The following is a 17,213-nucleotide window of genomic DNA, read 5'->3' as shown; positions in this document are numbered from 1 at the left end:
CACTCTTAATTTCTGTCCCAAGAAGACGACCAGCTGTTAAATCTGTCCCGTAGACACACACTAGACTAGGCGGTGTGTACATCACACAGAGTCAGGTCTTACCCTGTACACAGTGGCAGCTACCATCCAGGTCTGAGCTCTGTCCTGTCAGTGAGGCTGAGGCTGCTGCTGACCGCTGCAGGCTCCTACAGGCTGTCAGCCTCACAGACTCCCATGGTGGAGCAGATACTACGCTACCACCTCCTCCTCCTCCTCTTCTTGTTGGTAAACACAGCAGCCTGGAGCAGCAGCAGTCCTACTAATCCTGCCATGTGACCCACACACACACACACACACGTCAGTGTTTAAGTCTTGACAAAAGAGCAACAGATATTAAATTAAATGAATTGTTGTGTAAAGTAAAACTGATTATATAACCAGTATTTTCTTTTTCATAGTGAATATTCAACCAATAAAATTAGCTTTTCTGATCATAGTAGAAAACAATTATAACTTTGATTATTTTAAATCAGACCTTTTTTCTACATTTTCATATTTTTCACCTCACAGCTTGCAATAAATTGATATTTTACTTTTAGTATATCTCTGTATTATTAATTACAATGTTAAACATCAACCTGCCTAGGGACAAAGGATGGAAATTAGTTGATGCTATAATCCTACATATTTACATGAAAGTGTCTATTTATATGTACTGTCCCCTGATTTTTGATAATCAAAATAAAATAAATGCAAATACAAATATATGCACAGTGTTTTGAGTGTGCGGTTGCTATTTTGTTGTTTTCATATTTTTCACCCTGAAACCAACATTACCTAACCTACATTAATGTTAAATCAAAGCGTCCTCCTGTAAAAAGTCCTAGTCCTAGACACAAGTGGTGTTTGAATCCCAAAATCGTTCTCCCCATAAAGTAGGACCATACAGTCAGGTTGCCATTTGGAATAGCTGTCCCAATGCATGATGGGAGTTTATAATGGACTTTTTAAAGCAGATAACAGCGGCACGGCCGTTTCGGCTAATGCTGTGTTCAAGGCAGGCTTTTGAAACCGTAAGTTACAGCTTCAAGTCACAACTACGACTTGGTAGCGTTCCAGGTAACCCGTAGCTCGTGTTTTTACCGTCCTGTTGTCTGTGAAAGTTCCCTATAACGGCCACTCGTAACTTCCGACCCGTGAACTCGTACCAGATCGAACTGGTATGACTTCACAGGAAGGAAAAACACAAAGTACGAGTTTCCTTGAACGCACCATGAGTTAGCAGCCCCCGCCCTTGTCAGGCATCAATTGGTCCTCGTGCTACGTCACCACATTCACGCGCATCCCTTGGCTGCACACACAGCCCTTCATGCCGTTCTCTCTCCTCATTGGATAACACTTGTATCCCACAAGGAAAATTTTCTCCTCGGGTTACAGCAGAGCAGAGTGACGGAGAGACTCGTGTTTAGGCTGAAATACTTCATTGCTGACGGAAAATAGGACTATTTAGGACTTATATTAACAAAAACATTCCACTGATATCTGCTTTAAACTATATTTTACCAACGTCCCTGGATGGGGAATAGTAAATGGGTGAGTGATTTTTGGTGTTTATATTGTAACCCAGACAAAGGCTGTTGCAGGAGACACTCCTTCAGGTCAAATCACAGGGTTGAAAATCATAAACTACTGTACTATATGGTTGTTCAAGTTGGAGTAGTTGTTGCACACAGAAGATGTTCCACACTGCCTCTCTTCCTGTTACATAAAAGACTAATATAAAGCTGCAGTACCTGTTGTGGCCACTTGAGGGCGGAAAACAAGCTCACATACCAGTCTACTCTCCCAGGCTGGGAGGAAGTCTCATTCACCGCCATGAACAGTTTACATTTCTGACTGATATTAGTCTTTGAAAAGAACTTTATCTGCACCTAATGTTTTTATGATGACACCATCTGCACTAAATGTTTCAACAGTTTCAGTAAACAGCTATTCACACAGATGCTACAAGGTGAAAAGTCAATTCACTCCCAGCCTGAACCTGAACACGCCTTTGTCAAACTGTTCCCTATCATCAAGCAGACATTTAATGTGGAGTCATGCTTCTGTTGGACTGATGGGTTGGATGGAAATAACTTTACCAGCGAGCAGAGAATGGTCTGGTAAGGTTGAACCATCATCATTCTGCATTTCACTAACTCCATGGTGCTCCTGGAGCCTCCTCATCACTCATTAAAATGGACAAAGAAAAGTACAGCAACAAACTGTCAGCTGTGTGACACATGATCCAGGTCCTCATCAGAAATTAATTCTAGCTCTGAGCTTCCAGCGCCTCAGAAACCTATGGATGACATCATGGAGGCTATATTCATTTTTATTTAAAATGACAATCACTGAGCAGCCACTCCCAGCAGAGGAGAGATACACCAAGTAGTTCAATAACAGTTGTAAGCGGTAAGTTAAAATATGAATTGTAATGCTGCAATGCATATCAGCAATAGAACATGCACGTGTCGCTTTGTCTCAAATCGCACTTGTCATTTTGTGTCAAGTTTTAAATTTGGCATCTTTCTGTATATTTTATCTAGTTAATTTAAAATTGTGCATACTTTGCCATGTTGCACACTGGGATATGCAGAGGTTTTTAATTCTACACCCCCTTGTATTTCTATTTCTTTTTTTTCTTCTTTTCTTTAAAAATGAAATTTAAATATTTTTCAAATTTAAAAGAAATTGTGTGTATTCTTATACTTTTGTATGCGATGATCACTCCCATTATTGGGCCAGTGTCAGATTCTGAAAACATCAACTTTGATCATTGCACTACACTGGGCACAGTTACAACAGGAAAAAAATGACCACCAGGCAGACAAAAAAAAAAAACAGACTCAGAACCAGAATATCTCTTATTAGGAGAGCACTTATTGGCAAAGATAGGGAGATCACTTACAGCGTGACCAACAGAGAGATCAACACTGACCAATTAACACCACTTTGTAGATTTAACAGGTCCTTAATAGACATGTTTTATATGGATATGTGGATCTACAGTGTGTATCTTTAGAGTAAGTAACCTTCCTCTCGCTACAACAGAAGCTTGTTCTCTATCATCATGTCTCCTGGTGTGTTTTTCTGCAGTGGTTTAACGACACCCGACACCATCAACAAACGCTGCAGAAGCACCTGGCTGGTTGTTCATTAAACCCACAGGTAACTGCAGCCAGATGACAGCATTTATGAATAAATGGGACAGTTTTATAAATTCATAGGCACAGAGTCAGATTATAGTCAGTCTGTTCTGCACTGCTTCTCAGGTGACAGCCAATGAAATAATTATGCTAATTAGCGTTTGCTGCTGCTCGTTGTGAATGTATGTAACTCTGGTGGAGCCACATGTGAACCTGTCAGACTACCACAGCCTCTGTCCATGACAACAATACACTGACATCTGCTCTAATGTTAATATATGACAGAGAGTTACAGTGACTTTTAACTGTGCGATTTAAATGAACTACAACAGTACAAGGCTGAGAAACCCCAGTAATTAAAGCTGACAGCAGAGTAAGTTTTCTTCACCTCGCTGCCTGCAGAGGCTGCAGTGATGACACCAGCTCACAGGGTGGTGCTAGATGAATGACAGCATCAACGGTAAGAACAGGTGTCAACTGCTGAGATTGAATGTCCAAGGTGACACACAGCGGTGGCACATGACAAGATAAAACCTTTCTCCTGGTCCTCGATATACAAATACTGTAATGTTCATATAACCTCCATTTGTTTGTGTATGTTTAAGATGTTAATTTGCACTCCTCTCTCTCTGCCCTCACTCTGCAGGTAGCTTTGGTTCTCTGTTTTCACCATTACAATTAATAATCATCAGTATTCGCTCACTCTCCCTCTCTCTTTCCTCCCTCATTGTTCAATTTCTTCAAATGAGAAATTAAGGAGATGAATAAAGGCCTAAATACATGTATTCAACTCAATTCAATTGCATTTTCCTTGAAAAGCACCAAATCACTGTATCTTAAGGCAGTTTACAGGGTGAGGTCAAGACCTTATTTTATCTTCGAGAGCAACTCAACAACAGACAACGACAGACAGAGATGAAGAACTGGGCTCAGGCTGATCTGCCTTGATCCAGTTGGGTTGGTACTGAGCTGAGCTGCCAGTGTTTATGTCAATGCTATCTAATCTCTATCTCTCTAATTAAAGCCTGCATTGCTTAATAAGGCCTCATATGTCTGTGTTGAAAGCATGTAATGTTAATCACAGCTGACTGTGGCTGGAGTATACAGTATTACAGACCTGACATGACTGTATGTATTCTATTTCTTCTTCTTTTTTTCTTGGGCATTTTTGCCTCCATCTGACAGGGCAGTGGAGAGAGACAGGAAGGTGAGGACAGAGTGTGGGGGGATTGACATGCAGTTAAAGCAGATATCAGTGGAATGTTTTTGTTAATATAAGTCCTAAATAGTCCTATTTTCCGTCAGCAATCACTTACATGAAGTATTTCAGCCGAAACACGAGTCTCTCCGTCACTCTGCTCTGCTGTAACCCGAGGAGAAAAATTTCCTTGTGGGATACAGGTGTTATCCAATGAGGAGAGAGAACGGCATGAAGGGCTGTGTGTGCAGCCAAGGGATGCGCGTGAATGTGGTGACGTAGCACGAGGACCAATTGATGCCTGACAAGGGCGGGGGCTGCTAACTCATGGTGCGTTCAAGGAAACTCGTACTTTGTGTTTTTCCTTCCTGTGAAGTCATACCAGTTCGATCTGGTACGAGTTCACGGGTCGGAAGTTACGAGTGGCCGTTATAGGGAACTTTCACAGACAACAGGACGGTAAAAACACGAGCTACGGGTTACCTGGAACGCTACCAAGTCGTAGTTGTGACTTGAAGCTGTAACTTACGGTTTCAAAAGCCTGCCTTGAACACAGCATTAGCCGAAACGGCCGTGCCACTGATATCTGCTTTAAGATCAGCACTGTCAGGAATCGATCCAGCAACAAGCCAACATGGGACATGTTCTTAACCACCACGTATTAATTTTATTTCTAATCTGATTGTGATCTTATGTCTCTTTTAAACCTAATGCAGATTCATAAGTGGCTTTTAGGTGTATAACTACAGATCACAAAAAAGTTCATATTATTTCTATCTTTGTTTAGTTTAATGTAGTTCATTACCTCTCATTAGTTGGCCATGAAACTCTAAAGAAACAGAGCATGTATTTTTTATCATATCATATAATAAGTGATTATAAAATAAAAGTCAGGACCAGTAAAAAAAAAAACTTTGTGGCCTCTGAAACTTCAATATGTTTGAAACATTAAAGCAAGAAACTGTCAGTGCATTCATACAGTATCACTCACTGATTACACCCTGTGTTGTCTAACGAAGGTCTTTAATGATAGGTTTTTATTGGAGGCATGACCTGTAATCATGTGCTGTTGTTAAACTACTACCACAGGACTAGCAAACACATACAACTATAATCAACAGGGACCAGACCAGAATAGACCTGTCACAATCTGCTCACTGCACATTCACGTCACATTACAGCTCGTATCAGAAGATATTTAACCTTTAGGCACCTTACCTTCCAATCTGCTGAGATCTACCAACACACCACATGGATCCTTTTGTGTCTGCTGCTCAAACACACAACAAACCCGAGTCTGGCTAGATCCACGAGACGCTGAACTCACAATGGACTAGTCTGAAGAGTAAGACTATACCTCCACTCTGTGTCTCTTTCTTTGTGTCTCAGCCACACACAGCTCTGCTGCCTGTTCCACACTGATCCCAGTGTGTGAGTTGTTTGTCTGAACGGCCACTAGACTTCCTCCAATTCTTTCCAAACATAGTTTTCCTGCCTGTGTCGCTCGGTTTCCCCTGGACTGAGCTAAATATAGAGACCACACAAGGTAACGTGGAACAGAGCGCAGCAGGACACGCATCACAATGTGATTGTGTGCACGTTTGTGTTTGTTTCTGTGTGTCTTCCTGTTTCAGATCCCAGCAGCGGTCATGATACATCAGTCCAGTAAATGTCCAGTGAGACACAAGGTCAAAGGTTTAAAATAAATGATTCTGTTTGTGATTTTCCTATTAGTATTAGTTGTATTAGTATGAGTATTACAGTTTTTCTCAATTGCTAAAACACTAAACCCTGTTGTCTGAACCAAATTCTCAGTTGCCTGAACCCACTGATTGAATCAGTCACTCTTTTGGCAAAACCATCAGCACTTTTCACCTGTTTAGACACATCTTACCAACACATTTTCATTGTGATGCACCTGTGTTGCAAAATGCTGAGCACAGGTGGCAAAAGTCAAACACAAGTAAAGCACAAGTTTCACCGGTTGAACACAACAACTCAAAATTGATAACACTTGTGTCCAATGATGTGAGGGCACATATACTGTAAGCCAGTTCAGGATGAAGTCCTGTGGCCTGACCCAGTACAGAGAAATTACGCTGTGGCTGAGTTGTGCACTTCTCATTTCTATATTTTTGTACTTTATTTTTACGTAGGCTTACTGTATACAAGTGCTAAATGCACAAGATTTCTGTTTTTCTTTGTACTGTAAGTGCTACGTGTAAATGCACAAGATTTCTGTTTTTTGTACTCCTTTTTTTTTTACTATGTACAAGTGCTAAATGCACAGGTTTTTTGTTTTGCAAGAGGAGAAGATGAGAGGCGACAGGGTGAAGAAAGAAAGGATGAGGGAGGGAGGGAGGGAGGGAGGGATGAACTGGGCAGAAAAAAAGAAGGAAGGAAAAGGGGATGAAATGGATGTGGAGAGGTAAGGAGGAGGGTGAAAGAAAGGGAAGGAGAGAAGTGCTACAGTGTAAATGCACAGGTTTTTTGTTTTGCAACATGCATTTAGCTACAGTGAACGATAAACATTTATTTCTACAGCTTCATGTGCTGAGCATTGTGTTTTCTATTTTTCTATGTAGTGTTTAGTGACTGCTCAGTAGTGTTTTTAATTTTGATTGACTCGGGGCACGATTTGGCAACAAAGTTCAGTTTTGGGCACAGATTGAACTGTTTTGAGGTGAAAGTTTGGTTTTGCAAGAAGAGTCTGAGGTTTTGTGAATGTAGCTTGAAAATTGGGGTTTGTGTTCACAGTTTAGAGAAAATGAGAGAAGCTTTCGAGAAATGTGTCTTAGCAATCGAGAAAAACTGTAATATTAGGACAAGTGCTACAGCAAGTATTAGCACTGGCACACTATCACAAACAGTGGCTATTAATTGTCACAATGTAACCGATGCTGGTATGAAATTGTCTTTGGCATTTGATTCCTCTCTCTCCTGTTGCAGTTCTCCTCTATGAGCGGAGAAAACAGAAAACACATGTGATGCAAGTGAGGATGTGTGTGTTTGTGTTTGGGGTGGAGGGAACTGGAGAGCAACAAAAAAAAAGAAGAAAAAAGAAAAGAAAAAGTTCAGCACCACAGGTTATCTGTGTCTAGAAATGGCAACTGTGGACTGAGGCTGGCAAATAGTTTCAGATAAGAACACAGTATACAGTGTTAGTGTTGGTGTGTCTGTCTCTCTACATTCTTCTGTTCATCCTCATTCAGAGCAACAGAGTATATAAAAAAGGTTAGATTATTATTATTACACTGGGTTTCTTCTATGACCATATAGTACTCTAGTACATTTTTTTTTTACAATCATTTTAGTGCATGGAGACAAAGGAGAGCTCCTTTGTCTCCATGCACTAAAATGATTGTAAAAAATTGAATTTGATTTTACTTAAGTAGAAAAGGTGACATGTTTATTCATATCTGTGTTATATTCATATAAGTCCAGATATTAAAACTATAAGCCAGTGAAAAGTGTTAGCTGCATACAGTGTAATGGTACTCCTCAGGGGTGGGTCTTCCATGGTGACACAGGGGGGCACCTGCCCCCCCTGCAATCTGATTGGCCACCTTGTGTGGCCCCCCTAATGGTCATTGACTTGTGGCAATGTCAATCATTGTGTAAAGCTCTTTCCCACTGTTATGTTCACTGTAAAGAGCTAAGCACTAACTTCTGACTAAGGCTCAACTCTGTACAGCAAACATCCCAGTGTTCTGTGTAGGAAATAAAGAAAATTGTGTAAGATTGTTATTGTTCTCAATTTGACCATTTGAGTGATGCTTGCTCTGGTTATTCTGCATAACTCACTGACATATAACACTGAGATGTTTGTACAGAGCTGAGTTCTACTGTAACTACTGGATAAGAGAATAAGATATTGACGTTCACTTTGAGAATATTGTGTTGCTTATTCTGCTATTTACAAGATAGAGTTGATTATTGATTGGTTATAATTTTAATATTTACAAGTGGAAAATGGAAAGGTCACAGGCATCTTCCTTACAAGGTGAAAGATTCAATGTGGCCAGTAAAAGCAAGATGAAGGCATGTAAACAGTGTGTAACTGTACAATATAAGTATTCAAGAGAGCGGTCAATGGCAGCCTTCATTTATGTTCCTTTTCAGCCCCCCCAGATTCACTGTTGTTAGCCCCTTGTGCCCCCCACCAGAAAATACTCTGGACCCGCCCCTGGTACTCCTCTAACTTTTGCTGGTTATCAGTGAAACATAGTTAAAGTTATTAAAATAACCATGTTTTTGTGTAGTTCCGTAGTTAAATAACCTAAAAATAAAGAAAAAAATTTGGGGAACACGGAAAGAACCTATAGGTTTTAATATAGGTTTGAATATATGTGACATATAAAACTGGCCGTTTTCATACGCACATATCCTCCTCCCCCCCCCTATATGCGTATATATGAAACCTATATGCAGTTTATCTTTGCATAAATGCATATATGCAGCATATACCATATATAGCATATATGTGTATATATGAAAACAGCCAATTTTATGTATGTCACATATTCAAACCTATATTAAAACCTATAGGTCCTTTCCGTGTGGGATGTTTCCCAGGCCAAAGCATGATTATTATTAGTATTAGTGTACTACATTAGCCTGTTGCCAGCAGTAGGGTGGGGTGTGTGTTGATGCTTTGTTGTTCTCTACGTGTGTGAGGGTGAAGCTGATGACGTCCTACACATTGTTTTGTCTCTATCTTCTAAAAATGTCCGCCTCAACACAAACACTGACGGCACATCCTGTTGCACAAAGAGGGCTGAGATCACACAGTCCAGGCCAGGCTGTGTGTCAGACTGTAGCAACCTTCAGTCCAGAGCACTGCCCTCTGACACACTGAGCTTTACTGGTTTAAGAGCTGGACAGGAGACAGAGACTGGCTGTAAATCTAATAAGTGCAACACTGACAGTGGTGTAGTCTGTGTGATACTCAGGTATACCCACTGAAAATGGATTCATGTTTCAGTATACTCACTACAAATTTGGTCTACCAGCAGAACTGAAATGAGACCCAACTCTAAACATTTTTAAACCCAGGTTAAAAACATTTATGTTTTCATATGAGCTATTTTAAAGAACTTTAAATCCTAAACTTGGATTGGAACTGTAAATCCTCTTAATTGTTTTTAATACAAATCAATATTTCATGCTGCAAACTCATATTTTATATTCTATTTTAGTCTAGTTTTTATTATTTATATATACAGTATGTTTTGGTTTTATGTAAAGCACATTGAGTTGCCACTTGATATGAAATGTGCTGAATAAATAAAGCTGCCTTGCCTTGCCTACAACAAAACTACCATGTGTTACAGGTCTGAACAGTGTACCCACCACAAAAGCAGTATACCCACTGAAACAAATTAGACTACACCACTGCTCGGCATTCACATGAGTTAGATAGAGGGATGATGGTGTTTTCTCAGCATGTTCATCAGATGAAGATGACTGGTGGTGACGGTGCTGTGACTGGTTCACACAAGAGGGATTTACAGTATGAATGAAAGGGTTAACTGCGGTATGATGCTGCAACTGTTTGTGAGAAGATCATTTCCTAAGGCGCCCCTAATGTAAGAAAAGGCCACAACCCCCCTTTATGCAAACACTTCTTTCTTTTCTTCTGGGCACAGGTGGACACATATTCAGACAATTGACCCTTCGCGTAAGCCCCCTTGGTTACTGTTGCTACGGCAGGCAAGCTTTCACTCCCAGCCATGCTCCTGGCAGTATTTGGTATCGATTTCAAAGGAAATATCAGCAAATTTCTGGATAAACTGTTCTGAGATAATAGAGAGAAGAAGTCACAAAGATCATTCATAGTTTTCAGTGACGTGACTCGCGCAGGAGGATAAAACATCTGTTCAACGACACGACTGGACAATGTACAGAGCAGCAGTAAGGACCGGTAATTTTACCGTCTATCAACCCACGAAGACTTACGTCATCTCACTGGTCATGAAACGTTGTCAAACTCTAAGTTTCTGGGCGATTGTGAACCACATACAGCTTTCGCTGCTGTTTTTTTTTCTCCCACCGCTGTATCAGTCAGTGAAAGCAGTCCCTGCCTGGAGGATCCCTCGCCTAAAAGCCCAGGTAAAAGCCGTAAAAGTACAGCTGTCATTTCGGAGGTGAACATATGGTTATCCCCATATTTACACTTGCTCAAGTCGAAAAAAAAGTCCGCTCGTATCTGAACATCTCTATATTGCTGCTGCCGCCGCCGCCACCGCCGTAGTAGCAGCAGCAACAACAACATCCTTCTCTACAAACAAATGTTTTTCGTTTTTAGTCTCAAAATGTGTCCACAAAAGCAAACGTAATGACTCACTGCGGAAAGCTTGCCAGGCCTATAGTTACGGTTGCTAACGTAGGATTGTACAATAGCCGTTTGTGGGAGGAGTTGGCGAAGGGTCAATTATGGGCCAAGATTTGATTAATGTCATTAACATGTATGTTACTGTTAATTATGTTTTAAATTCAATATTTTTATGAAAAAAATTACATTTTATAAAAGATATAATCAAACTTTCTAAAATTGCAACTAACTAGTCAATAATTGGTGTTTATATGTTGACACTATCAAACACAGACAAACTTCATCGACAGAAAATCCAAGAACAGAGGTCAGTGAATGCTGGGAATTGTAGTGTAGAACCTGGACACACTACACAGTATATATAAATATATTTATAATATATAAAGTAAGACACACTTACCTCACTGTGATCCAGATGAGCTTTACTTCCCAGTGATCCCGCCACAAACCGTGACTGTCATGTCACTGGCCTTCACCGTCAATAGTGATACACTGATAGACGACAGTGAAAGAGCTGCAGGTTAACAGTGTCTTCAGAAACTTCCACAAACACATAAAACACTCTCCTTCCCTCTGTCACATACTCTCTCTGTCACGCTCTCTCTCACACTCACGCATACTTGCACACACATGCATTGCACGCACACACACACACTATAAATAGATTCTGAGTTTACTGGAAACTAAGGTTGGTGAGCAGCAGGTCAGAAACTGATCCTGGTGTCTCTAAGATTATACTCAGCTTCACTACATTATAATACATTTGGTCTATTTTAATGTTGGTGGTAGCCAGTGGATAATAAAAAAAGACAAACCAGAATTACTGCCTGTAGGTTGTGTCCGTCCTCCACTCAGCCTGGTGTCACTTTACATTCCCTTTTACCTATAGACTATACATTAAAATATGAATTATCTGTGTTGGATTTTGTTATAATTACAGTGTGACACTCTGAATTGTGGCTATAAAGTGTTTTGCATAGTCACTGTGACCTTGACCATTGACCTTTACCCACCAAAATCTAATTTAATCATCTAAATTAAAATTTGACCCCTCAAGGGATTCCCTTGAGGGGTTCTTGAGATAATGAGCTCACAGGGCCAAAATCATGTTCTGTGAGGTCACAACAACCTTGATCTAGGACCTCGAAGCTTTTGACCTTCACCAACCAAAGTCTAAGCACTGGGCTCTGGCTGTCACCAGCATGGAGGGACACTAAAGAAGTTTGAAGCTGTATAATACTGTCACACCAGGCCTTTGTGAGGATTCGGAAGACTAAAAGTTGGGCTGATAATGTAAAACAATCTCACCAAAAGCTTTGTTGGCTTTTGATTGTATCATCTGATCTTCCTTGGAATATGGAATTTAAGCCAACATGGAGCCCCCACCAGCTAAACGGTAACTATGCAATACTGGTCTCTCTTCCTCTGTTTTGCTAACCCTCCTCTCGGCCATGTGCATTTGTTTTCAACGAAGCTGGCGAGAAATCAATCCATGGAGCAGTGGATCACGTTATATATACGATGTTATGAGATGTATATTTGTGTAGTCTTATCTGTCATAAACAAGAGATTACAGGTAACGTGGCATGTTTGTGTCCCAATGCCACAGAGACGACATCTGGGACACCGGGTTGGAGGCACTGATCTTGCAAGGTTGGATTTCGGCCAAGGGATGCGATGTGGAAGGCAGAGAGGCTCCATTCTCCCTGTAACAAGTTACAAATCATTTATTTAAGCATCACAATTACTCCGAAGCTGTTTAACTAAGGTAAAAATGTAGCATAGTCAAGGTACAAATCTTGCATAGTTCCTCTTTAAAGAGGAATGTGTGATGTTAACAAGAGCTACGAAGTGTCAGAAAGAGCATTTCCAATGCAGGAACTCATGGGTAATTTTACGGGGCCGTGGCCCTTGTTGCGTGTTTCCACTGCAGGAACCACTCCCCCAAGGACCATCTCCCGGAACTTTTGCAGGGGCCAAGCGAGTCCCTGCCTCAGGGTAGGTACCGGCCCCGAAAGGTTTACTCTGTGTTGATTGGTCATACTCAAAGTGGGATGTTACACTAAGAGAATGCCCTGAAATAAGCAGCATTTTTAAAACCCAACATTATTAAAAAAGCGTAACAAGTAACAAGAGACAAGAACATCAGCATTACAATGTCCATTCTGCTGCAGCTGAGGTTAAAACTCACAACCTCTGACACCATCCTCTAAAGCTGTCTTTACACTGCATGGTTCAAGTGGCCCAATTCCGATTTTTACCTCTCAAGTGGCTCAGATCGGATCTGAAACATGAACGTGTAAAAGGGACAAATACGCATAGAATTAGATATTGTCAGATCAGATTCAGGCCCCCGTATATGGAAATAAATCAGATACAAATCAGATATCTGCCAATACGTCTGCAGTCTAAACAGTAAGATTGGATCTTTCCTGGCAATGCGTGTCATACGTCATCAATGATAATATTAATTCACGTGCCCACACGTTTCGCTGAACCTCTGTAGCCTGTGATTGACACGTGGGACTGACCTGGACTACTGTGGCCAACTGTGGCCAGCTGTGGTCACTGTCACAGGAGTTATTATAGCATTTCATTTTTGTGGCTCCGGGTGACAAATCCGCATAGAAATTCTTTCCATAAAAATAATGAACAGAACCGGTGACAAAGGGCAGCCCTGCTGGAGTCCAACACGCACCGGAAACATGTCTGACTTATTGCCGGCCATGCGAACCAAGCTCCTGCTCCGGTCATACAGGGACCGTACAGCCCTCAGCAGAGGGCCTCCGACCCCATACTCCCGGAGCACCTCCCACAGGATGCCACGTGGGACACAGTCGAAAGCCTTCTCAAGTCCACAAAACACATGTGGACTGGTTGGGCAAACTCCCATGCACCCTCGAGCACCCTGCGGAGGGTGTAGAGCTGGTCCAGCGTTCCACGGCCAGGACAAAAACCGCATTGTTCCTCCTGAATCCGAGGTTCGACTATTGGCCGAATTCTCCTCTCCAGTACCCTGGAATAGTCTTTCCCCGGGAGGCTGAGGAGTGTGATCCCCCGATAGTTGGAACACACCCTCCGGTCCCCCTTTTTGAAGAGAGGGACCACCACCCCGGTCTGCCAGTCCAGAGGCACTGTCCCCAACTGCCACGCGATGCTGCAGAGGCGTGTCAGCCACGACAGCCCCACAACATCCAGAGACTTGAGTTACTCAGGGCGGATCTCATCCACCCCCGGTGACTTGCCACTGAGGAGCTTCCGGACTACCTCAGTGACTTCAGCTTGGGTAATGAATGAATCGACCTCTGAGTCCCCAGCCTCTGCTTCCTCGACGGAAGGCGTGTCAGTGGGATTGAGGAGATCCTCAAAGTATTCCTTCCACTGCCCGACGATATCCCCAGTCGAGGTCAACAGCTCCCCTCCTCCATTGTAAACAGTGTTGGCGGAGCACTGCTTCCCCCTCCTGAGGCGTCGAATGGTTTGCCAGAATTTCTTCTAGGCCGACCGGTAGTCCTCCTTCATGGCCTCCCCGAACTTTTCCCAGACCTGAGTTTTTGCTTCCGTGACCGCCCGGGCTGCCGTCCGCTTGGCTTGCCAGTACCCGTCGGCTGCCTCAGGAGTCTCCTGAGCTAGCCAGGCTCGGTAGGACTCCTTCTTCAGCTTGATGGCATCCCTTACTTCCGTGGTCCACCACCGGGTTCGGGGATTGCCCGGTGGGGAGGTGCCGGAGACCTTACGACCACAGCTCCGGACGGCTGCGTCAACAATGGAAGTGGAGAACATGGTCCATTCGGACTCAATGTCTCCGGCCTCCCTCGGAATCCGGTCAAAGCTCTCCCGGAAGTGGGAGTTGAAGACCTTCCTGACAGGGGATTCTGCCAGACGTTCCCAGCAGACCCTCACGATACGCTTGGGTCTGCCATGTCTGACCAGTTATGGTTCATTATGGACAAACTGTGGCTAGCACAGAAGTCCAATAACAAAACACCACTCCGGTTCATATCGGGGAGGCCGTTCCGGGGAGGCCGTTACACTGTCGCTGCCCACGTGAGCATTGAAGTCCCCCAGCAGAACGTTGGAGTCCCCGGTTGGAGCACTTTCTAGCACCCCTCCCAGGGCCTCCAGGAAGGCCGGGTACTCTGCACTGCTGTTCGGCCCATAGGCCGAGACAACAGTGAGAGACCTATCCCCGACTCGGAGGCGCAGGGAAGCGACCCTCTCGTTCAGCGGACAGAACTCCACATGGCTCCTGAGCTGGGGAGCTATGAGCAAGCCCACACCAGCTCGCCGCCTCTCACCGTGGGCAACTCCAGAGTGGAAGAGAGTCCAGCTTCTCTCAAGGAGTTGCGTTCCAGAGCCCAGGCTGTGCGTGGAAGTGAGCCTGACTATCTCTAGCTCAACCTCTACCGCTCAACCTCCCGCACGAGCTCTGGCTCTTTCCCCCCCAGCAAGGTGACATTCCATGTCCCTAAAGCCAGAGTCGTTGTCCAGGCATTGGGTCGCTGGGGCCCCCGTCCACGGCTGCCACCAAGAGCACAACACACCGACCCCTCATGATCCTTTCCTGCGGGTGGTGGTACTCGCTCTTTCGGGCTGGGCCCGGCCACCAGATGCTCGCCTGCGAGCCCCAACCCCAGGCCTGACTCCAGGGTGGGGCCCCGGTGATGCCGATCCGGGCGACGTGAACTTCCTTGATATTGATCCACTCATGAGGGGTTTTGGAACCGCTCTTAGTCTGACCCGTCACCTAGGACCTGTTTGCCCTACCAGGGGCATTAAGCCCCCGACAACATAGCTCCTAGGATCATTCAGGTGCTCAAACCCCTCCACCACGGTAAAGTGGCGGATCAAGGAGGGGCTATAATTATAATATATAATATAATCTATAATTCTTTTTTCAGGCAAATCCTGTAGACTCTACCTTTAACATCGGTAATCAGGTTAGTGTTGTATTTTACTATGTTGGAAAACAATATGTTAGCAGCAGTACGAGTTAGCTAAGAATACCAGTACTTAAAGGGACATTGTGTAACTTCTCCTGTTATCTATTCACGAAAATCGATTATTTCATTCAAAAGTATGTTTTTCATTAATCAGTAATCACCCCCATCAACAAACTGAAGTGTTCCGGTAAGCTCTGAATTTGCCGTTTATATCAGTACATCGAGCAGGTAAGCTCGGTGCTGGCTGCCATGTCGTATCGCCATGTTTTAAGTTTAGTGGCAGCATGACGGTAGGAAACCACGGAAAGTCACCGGAGACACCGGAGCAATCGGCTCAGGTCGAGGCCCCCACAGAGTCGGGCGTACTGTGAGCCGCACACACTGTCCGCGGACATTAAAACAGGTCGATGAGAAGATTTCCCGCAGAGCAGTCTGTTGTGTGACACCGAGTACGCGTCCGCGGAGTCCGCGCGGTCGTAAAAATTGAGCTTTGTGCGGATGGGTCCGGCGGACATCCGCTTTGGGTCCACATTGAGTCTGCCTTGAGTGCGCACGGACGTCCGCAGAGTCAAGTACTCCCGAGTATGTGGGGGCCTTTACACTGATGCTGGATTCACGTGCAGTCAGGCAGATGGCCGTCGGTAACAGATGCAATTTTAGTCACAGAATACCAGAGAAAGACGTGGGCCAGGTAAACAATACGACATCGCCATGACAACATATTATCACATGTATTGTTTTGCCTCGTGCTGACGGACCACTTGTTTACATATAGGCTTTATGCGTTAATGTGCAGCGGCTGTCGTCCGTCTGCTGTCTGCCCAATTTCACGTGAACGCAGCATGAAAAATATGATTGAGTTGCTTGCGATATACAACCGCAACGCTAGATGGGAGTAATTCATACACATTGTACCTTTAATTGAGGCAGGGAAGAGAATGTTGATGATGAAATTTGTCACTCTAATGGTCATACAAACACACTTTAATCTTGTTTTTCCCCACTTCTGGCTTCCTGTTTTTTGCTGTACCAGAGGTACTTCCCACCATCAGCTGTCTCACTCATATTCTACAGGCTTTGTTTGTCGGTGAGCAGGTTTACTCATAAACCGGGATTGATTACGAGCTCCACAGACCATTGACAAATTATATTATGGTGATTTTTTCATTACTATCAACAACGGGTGTAAAACAATCTAGCATACATATCAGCAGTCACCATGGGTCAGGCTACAGTGAAGTGAAGCTAACAGCAAACCCACTTAACTTGACAGGGTGGGATGGATTCAGCCTTTATCCTGCCCCCTGCTGGAATCTGCTGCCACTGGAGATCAAACTTACCCAGACTGTAAGAAAGAAAGAAGAAAGCTAAGGTAGAGTATCCTGCCTAAAGACACTTCGACCAGTGGACAGGAGGACACCAAACCACTGAATCTCTGGTTAGTGGACAACCTGTTCTACCTTCTGCCACAGACTCACAATTAGAGTTGCGCCCATTGGACCCCACCCACCATAGTAGGCCTATGCACACAAATCTCTGCTAAAACTCCAACAATGAAAGTCCAATCAGTG

At 43.6% G+C, this 17,213-nt stretch overlaps 1 protein-coding gene across 5 annotated transcripts in view; it reads right to left on the bottom strand.

Moving 5' to 3' along the window:
• The window catches only part of rasgrp3 (RAS guanyl releasing protein 3 (calcium and DAG-regulated)), a 33,379-nt gene extending 22,072 nt beyond the window's left edge, over positions 1 to 11,307 (bottom strand). For 2 of the 5 annotated variants that reach the window (XM_085800909.1, XM_085800906.1), the window contains exon 1: positions 5,584 to 5,808. The gene's annotated coding sequence lies outside the window, so the exon portion shown is untranslated. Of the gene's footprint in view, positions 1 to 102; positions 305 to 5,583; positions 5,817 to 11,099 lie in introns of those variants that run through there. The other 3 variants (XM_085800907.1, XM_085800905.1, XM_085800908.1) reach the window with 3 other exon arrangements.
• Between the last annotated feature and the right edge of the window lie 5,906 nt (positions 11,308 to 17,213).

This window comes from Trachurus japonicus, chromosome 15, assembly GCF_045865225.1.
Source record: "Trachurus japonicus isolate A0001 chromosome 15, Traja_1.0".
Classification (NCBI taxonomy): Eukaryota; Metazoa; Chordata; class Actinopteri; order Carangiformes; family Carangidae; genus Trachurus; species Trachurus japonicus.
The sequence above is the reverse complement of the archived record's forward strand: the minus strand, read 5'-3'. Positions and strand labels throughout refer to the sequence as shown.